Source organism: Sciurus vulgaris (assembly GCF_902686455.1).
Source record: "Sciurus vulgaris genome assembly, chromosome: 11".
Lineage (NCBI taxonomy): Eukaryota > Metazoa > Chordata > Mammalia > Rodentia > Sciuridae > Sciurus > Sciurus vulgaris.
Window position 1 is genome coordinate 22,536,875 of NC_136472.1, and position 8,511 is coordinate 22,545,385.

Below are 8,511 nucleotides of genomic sequence, written 5' to 3' on the forward strand. Positions count from 1 at the left end.
TTGAATAATATATAAAGTTACTTCTGGAGAATGAGATTAAAAAATATGAATTGTTATCTTGTAATTCACTGTAATCTTTGAATATTTTATTGTGAAAATACTCCTATCCTATAGTCAAAATATTTCTAATAAACATCAATGCAAGTAAATTGGAAGGGTATTAGAGAATGATTACCAATTTATTTAAAAATGTATACATTTTATGTCTTAGAGATCCCTTTGTCTTTTTTAAATAAAATTCATAAATATAACTTATATAAATAAGATATTTGTGCAAAAGTTTATACATGGGAGTTAAAATTTGAAAACAACTTTGAAAATAAATCAAAAGTTTATACCATGAAATTTTGAATGTTAATTTATAATTGATAAAATGAAATATTGTGTCATGGATACTCTTTGTGATGGCCAGAAAGTTAAATATTATAGGATGATTTAAATTGTGTAGAGAAGTGTGCACATAAAGGAAGATTGAACAAATGATGGGAAAAGGTCTATGTATTGAAATCCTTTAGGTTAATGATTTGGAAAAAACAGAGACAGACAGATACAAACACTTCTTGAAAACTTGGTAGGAAAATCCAGTTTTTCAGTTTTAGGCGTATACAAAGTGACACACTAAGTTTAATGTGTAAGGTGTGAGACTCAATCTAACATGAGTGATGGATTGTTTTAAATATGTAGTAACTTTACTTACTAATTCCAAACTTAATGATTTATTTAAAGATCTCATGTGTGCTGATTGAAAATGAAAGTAAAATTAGGACTGTGTGAACCAAAAGTGGAGGAAATAATTCCATCTTAAAGCAAAACTTGGTCAAGACACTGATGAGGAAGAATGGGCACAAACCTCAGTCCATATCTAAAAATAGGATTTTACAAGAGGACCTCTCTAATTTAATACTTTGATATTATATATAGATAACAGTTTTAGTAATTGAGATGCATTTCCATTCTTTGCACATTTTTACCATATACATTGGTGTACGAGTCTGTTGGAATCTTTAACTTTTATAAAAATGAAAATTAAAAAAACATTAAGATGACCTGAGTAAGGTGCTACAACAGAGTCACTAGCTCTCAGAGATGGGCAGAGACCACAATTACTTGTAGGTTTTATTCTTTTCCACAAAATATCATATTCTTTGTCCCAAGTAAGAAGACCTTGCATCAATGCCTATGGTTAGAGGGCATCAACTTAAAAAATAATTTTACCAAGTCATTACAATACATGAACAAATGGGAGACTCACTGTATTATGTTGAACGTTTTGGAACTACAAAGATGTAATTGAGTGCAGTCCACTTCTACTATCAAATTATCATTTCATCAATTTTATTTGCAGATAAACCACTTCTCAGCTGTGCCCTTTCTCTACTCACTGTAACCATGGAGTTGAATCACAGTGTGAATGAGTTCATTCTGTTTCGGTTAACACAGGATATTCTAAAGGAGAAAATAGTGTTTGTGGTCTTCTTGTTTCTCTATCTTGCAACTCTGTTGGCAAACTTGCTCATTTTGATGACCATTCGATACAGCTGGACTCTTGGGAGTCCCATGTACTTTTTCCTTTTCTACTTATCCTTTTCAGATTCCTGCTTTTCAACAAGCACTGCCCCCAGATTGATTATAGATGCGATAGCTGAGAAGAAAGTCATCTCTTACAATGAGTGCATGACACAAATCTTCGCTGTTCACTTCTTTAGCTGCATGGCAACCTTGGTTCTCATCCTCATGGCCTTTGATGGCTACGTGGCCATTTGCAAGCCCCTGCAATACACAGTTATCATGAACCCACAGGTTTGTGGAGCATTGGTGATTCTAGCCTGGTTTGGGTCTTGTATCCATTCTTCAGTGCAGTTTTTCCTGGCTTTGAAATTACCCCTTTGTGGCCCCAATATGATTGATTACTATTTCTGTGATTTGCAACCTTTGTTGAAACTTGTCTGTATGGACACTTATGTCATCAATTTACTCATAGTGTTTAACAGTGGGGCCATATGCATGGTGAGTTTCATAATCCTGCTTATCTCCTACACTTTCATTTTACATTCTCTAAGTCATCACAGTGCAGAAGGAAGAAGGAAAGCCCTCTCTACCTGCACTTCCCACATCATTGTGGTTATCTTATTCTCTTTGATTCATGTATATTCACATACACTCACCCTCCAATTACATTTCCAATAGATAAGTTGGTGGCTGTATTTTATACAATTGGGACACCCTTGCTCAATCCTCTGATTTACACTCTGAGGAATGTAGAAGTCAAAAATGCCATCAGAAAGTTATGGTTCAACAAACTCTGATGCAAGGCAGTGAAGAGTGGTAGGCTCCTTACTACTTCTATGATAATTTAAATAAAATTGCATCCATAGAGAAAAATAAATATTCTTGTTCTGATGTTATAGTATAATTCTATTTCAGTAGGATGTTTGGTAAAATAAGCAGAATGAATATTTTTATTTTAAGGCCACGTTACTTGTAGTGATAGAATACCAAGTGCAGCCATATTTGGGGAGCAACTGCTCACACACTGTGGCTCTCTGCATTGATTACCCTGCCCTTGGAAGCTTGGGAGACAGATCTTATTGTTTCTATAATTTTATTTATTTTATACACTATTAAGATTGTGATTTTTATTCTTCATTTTCTTTCTCAACATGCATTTCTAATATCAAATCTTTGAGGAAATCTGTTGTGGCACTCTTAAATCTGTGTCATCTCTTATCTGCCTTAACAATCAACAACCCAAAGTTACCCCAAGAAAACTATGTTCCCAAAGGATCATAAATATCAGATAGTTAATTCCCATTTGATACTTGAGTAGTTTTGTAACAAACTTGAAAAGTAGCCTTTTATTCCTCTCATAAACATAAATAGAGTGATCCCTTGTTCTTTTAAAATAAGATCAATACTGGTTATAATGCACTTACTGAGTATTTAACCATAATTTCTTTCCATGTATTTATTTTATTATTTTTGTTATAACCAGTGCACATCGCCCAAATCATTTTGTTGATGAATTGAAAATCTTTTGTAAAATTATGAGAATTGTAAAGATTACCACCATCATGGATGACATATAATTGTTGAAATAGTCACAGTAAAGAAAAAAGACCTAGTATCATCATTACTGCAAAGAACGAACATGTGCACCAAAGTGAAATTTTGGGCTTTAGGATTTCATGGGAGTACAGTTTTGTCTAGGTATGAGGTACAGTCCTAGTGTAAGAGAAAATGTTTCATTTTTGTCAGTCTGTCAATGAAAAGATATTAAAATATTGCAACCTAGATTTCAGGGTGCTCTGTTGAAGGACACGTTATGTTTCCAAGCTTATCTGTAATATATTTGGATTTGGCCTAACTAGTAATATCACACTGATCTCCTTGCCTGAGAAAATATTTTTCTTCTCATTTTCATTAAAATGTGGCTTCATTTCTCTGACCTTAATGTTCTCACTTCTCTGATTTTTGTATCTTTGGATCCCAACTCTTTTTATAACCAAAGTCTTACTTTATTTCTATTTTTCTCTCATCCTAGGCCTTGTTCATTCAAAATGTGATGTACTTTTCTTCATTTTTTTTATATTATTTAAGATATTTGGAACTGTCCTTCCTAGCTTCTAACCACAGTGAAAAAACAGGAATGATCCATAATATTGGCATAATTTTAGTCACTCAACAAAAGAACTTTATGCTTTAAAACTGCTGTGCAGAGACTTCCATGCATGGGAGGCCTACCCAGAGAACCAGGCCCAGCCGAGCCCAGCCCCTGCCCAGCCCCAGCAAGCGGCCTAAAATCTGTGCTGTGGTTGAATATCCATCAACACAAAGAGGCTTCTCTGCCCAGTAGCATGATTATAACCCACTTGGAGGCCACTGTCCGTAGAGGGGCAGCACCCTTCTTGGGTCACTGCATTATAATATTTCTCCCAGGAATCAGGCTAATGAAGAATGGAATGTTTGAATGGTACTGTGTAGTTTTATTGTAGTTTTTTTATTAGTAGTAATGATTATTCCTTTTATACCTTCTATTATTCCTACTTTTCCATTCTTTTATCAATATTTTTCTCACCCTATTTTCCTCTTATCTATCTGTCTCCTTGGAGACACTCTCTTTTCACATGCTAACAAACAATTTCTTTTAATTCTGCTTTCACTATTCCTATGACATAGTACCTCTATACACACAATCCTTTCTCAGTAACATTACATCCTACATTCCTCCACATCCTCTGTCCAGCATTAGAAATTGTGGTCCTTATTGCTAACCTATTGGTTAAGCTGTAGATAATAATCAAACTCATAATCTCTGTTTATTAAGACAAAATAGTTAATATCTTAAAAGGGACTATTTGAGTTGAGGATGCACATTGTTTGTGTGGTGTACTCCTAATATTGATCTCACACTTCAAGGTGAGGTATTAGAAACCTGCAGGGACACTATAAGTTTATAGAGGGGAAACTGATTTACCTCAGATTTGCAGTCCTAAAAGGGAAGATAGATGAAAAATATAAGAAAACAAGGGAAGAAAGTGTCATAAAAAACCTAATGCTACATCAATAAAATCCAATGAAAGCATGACAGAAGAAATGTCAGAAAGGGAGTTCAGAATGTACATAATTAAAATGATCAGAGAAGCAAATGATGAGATAAGAGAGCAAATGCAGGCTTTGAATGATCACAACAATCAATAGCTAAAAGACCAAATGCAAGAAGCAAAAGATTATTTCAATAAAGAGATAGAGAGTCTGAAAATAAAAACCAAACAGAAATCCTTGAATGAAGGAAACAAACCAAATTAAAAACTCAACAGAAAGCACAACCAATAGGTTAGATCATGTGGAAGACAGAATCCCAGATACTGAAGACAGAATATTTAATAGTGAAAACAAAGTTAACCAAACAGAGAAGATAGTAAGTAATCATGAACAGAACCTCTAAGAATTATGAGATATCATGAAAGTACCAAATTTAAGATTTATTGGGATTGAGGAAGACACAGAGATACAAACCAAAGAAATGAACAATCTATTTAATGAACTAATATCAGAAAATTTCCCAAATCTGAAGAATGAAATGGAAAAACAAACACAAAAAACTTACAGGACACAAAATATACAAAATTACAACAGATCTACACCAAGTCACATTATAATGAAAATACCTAACATACAAAATAAAGATAGAATTTTAAAGGCTACAAGAGAGAAAAAGCAGATTACATTCAAGAGGAAACCAATACAGAAATCAACAGATATCTCAATCCAGAACCTAAAACTTTGAAGGGCCTGGAACAAAATACTTCAAGCCCTGAAAGAAAATGGATGCCAACCAAGAATCTTATACCCAGCAAAACTTACCTTTGGATATGACAACAAAATAAAATCCTTACATGATGAACAAAGGCTAAAAGAATTTACAAATAAAAAGCCAGAACTAAAGATTGTCAGCAAAATATTCCATGAGGAAGAAATAAAAAACAATGATGAAAGACAGCATAGAGAAGAACTACCCTAAAAGAATAGTCAAATAAAGGAGAAACCAAGTCAAGTTAAAAAAAAAATAAGCCAAAATACCAAGAATACAAATTGTATCTCAATAATAACTCTGAAAGTTAATGACCTAAACTCATCAATCAAAAACATAGATTGGCGATTGGATTAAAATAAAGACCCCAAAATTTCCTGTCTGCATGAGACTCATCTCATAGAAAGAGATACCTACAGACTAAAGGTGAAAGATGGGGAAAATATAGCATGCACATGAACTCTGTAAAAAAGCAGGGGTATCCATCCTCATATCAGATAAAGCAGTCTTCAAGCCAAAATTAGTTAGAAGGGATAAAGAACATTTTGTACTGCTTAAGGAAAGCATAAATCAGAAAACCATAACAATCATAAATATTTATGTAGCAAACAATGGCTTGTCAATGTATATCAAAGAAATCCTTCTCAACTCCAGGAACCAAATATACCACAATACAATAATACTAGGTGACTTTAAACACACATCTCTGACCACTGGATAGATCTTCCAAAAAGAAAATTGAATAAAGAAACCATTCATATCAATAACACAATCAATAATTTATACTTAACAGACATATATAGATTATTCCATCCATCAATGAGCGAATACACTTTCTTCTCAACAGTACATGGATCCTTCTCTAAAATAGACCATATGCTATGCCACAAAACTACTCTTAGGAAATACAAAAAGATAAAGAAACTACCTTGTATTCTATCAGATCATAATGAAATGAAATTAGAAATCAATGACAAAATAAAAAACAGAAACTGCTCCAACACCTCGAGATTAAATAATATGCTGTCGAATGATGCCTGGATAACAGAGGACATGAGGGGGAAAATAAAAAAAAAAAATCTTAGAGGTAAAGGAGAACAAAATATAACATATCAAAATCTCTGGGACACTATGAAAACAGTACTAAGAGGAAAATTCATTGCATGGAGCACATTCAATAAAAGAAGGAAATGTCAACAAATAAACAACCTAACATTACAACTCAAAGTCCTAGTAAAAGAAGAACAAATCAACACCAAAAGTAGTAGAAGAGAGAAAATAGTAAAAATCAGGGCTGAAATCAATGAAATTGAAACAAAAGAAACAATCAAGAAAATTGGCAAAATAAAAACTTGGTTCTTTGAAAAAATAAACAAAACTGATAAACAGTCACACTAACAAAGAGAAGGAGAGAGAAAAATCAAATTACTAAAATTCAGAATGAAAAAGAAATAATCATGACAGACACAAGTGAAATACAAAACATAAGTAGAAATTATTTTGAAAATCTATACTCCAACAAAGAATATCTCAAAGACCTCAACAGTTTCCTAGAAACATATGATCCACCTAAACTGAATCAGGAGGATGAACACAATTTAAATGGTCAATTTCAAGCAATGAAATAGAGGAAGTCATCAAAAGCCTACCAACAAAGAAAAGTCCAGGACCAGATGGACTCTCAGCCAAGTTCTACAAGACCTTCAAAGAAGAGCTCATGCCAATACTCCTCAAAGTATTCCATGAAATAGAAGAGGAGGGGACCATTCCAATCTCATTCTATGTAGTTAATATCACCCTGATACTAAAACCAGACAAAGACACATCGAGGAAAGAAAATTTCAGACCAATATAATTAATGAAAATAGATGCAAAAATTCTTAACAAAATTTTAGCTAATCATATACAAAGATGTATTAAAAAGATAATGCACCATGATCAAGTGGGTTTTATCCCAGGGATGCAAGGTTGGTTCAACATCCGGAAATCAATAAATGTAATTCACTATATCAACAGATGTAAAGTTAAGAATCACATGATTACTTCAATAGATGCAGAAAAAGCATTTGATAAAATACATCATCTCTTCATGCTCAAAACACTAGAAAAAAATAGGGATAGTAGGAATATTCCTCAACATTGTAAAGGCTCTCTATGGTAAGATCACAGCCAACATCATTCTAAATGGAGAAAAACTAAAAACATTCCCTCTAAAAACTGTAAAAAGGCAGGGATGCCCTCTTTCACCAATTCTATTCAGCATTGTTCTCGAAACTCTAGCCAGAAAAAATTGACAGATGAAAGAAATTAAAGGGATATGAATAGGAAAAGAAGAGCTCAAACTCTTCCTATTTGCCAATGACATGATTCTATATTTAGAGGAGCCAGGAAATTCCACCAGAAAACTTCTAGAACTCATAAATTAATTCAGTAAAGTAGCAGGATATAAAATCAATGCTCAGAAGTCTAATGCATTTTTATTCATAAGTGCTGAATCCTCTGAAAGAGAAATTAGGAAAACTACCTCATTCGCAATAGCCTCAACAAATAAAATACTTGGGAATCAATCTAACCAAGGAGGTAAAAGACCTCTGCAATGAGAATATAGAACACTAAAGAAAGAAATTAAAGAAAACCTTAGAAGATAGAAAGCTCTCCCATGTTCTTGGATAGGCAGAATTAATATTGTCAAAATGGCCATACTACCAAAAGTAGTATAAAAATTCAATGCAATTCCAATTAAAATCTCAATGACATACCTCACAGGAATAGAGCAAGCAATCATGAAATTCATTTGGAAGAATAAGAGTACCAGACTAGCTAAAACAATCCTTAGCAGGAAGAGTGAAGCAAGGGGTATCACAATACTAGATCTTCAACTATACTACAGAGCAATAGTAATAAAAACAGCAGGGTATTGGCACCAAAATAGACAGGTAGATCAGTAGTAAAGAATAGAGGACACAGAGTCAAACCTACATAAATGCAGTGTTCTCATACTAGACAAAGGTACCAAAAACATACAATGGAGAAAAGACAGCCTCTTCAACAAATGGTGCTAGGAAAATTGGACATCAATATGCAGCAAAATGAAACAAAACCGCTATCACACTGCACAAAACTCAAATTATAATGGGCCAAAGACTTCAGAACTAGACCAGAGACCCTGCACCTAATCAAAGAAAAAGTAGGTCCAAATC

The 8,511-nt window shown here is 33.4% G+C and overlaps 1 pseudogene across 1 annotated transcript; it reads left to right on the forward strand.

Annotated features, from left to right (window-relative positions):
- The first annotated feature begins 1,296 nt into the window (after nucleotides 1-1,296).
- Nucleotides 1,297-2,306, forward strand: LOC306639211 (olfactory receptor 4C11-like; annotated as a pseudogene). The gene has a single exon. The product of its transcript is annotated as an olfactory receptor 4C11-like (transcript).
- Nucleotides 2,307-8,511: the final 6,205 nt, after the last annotated feature.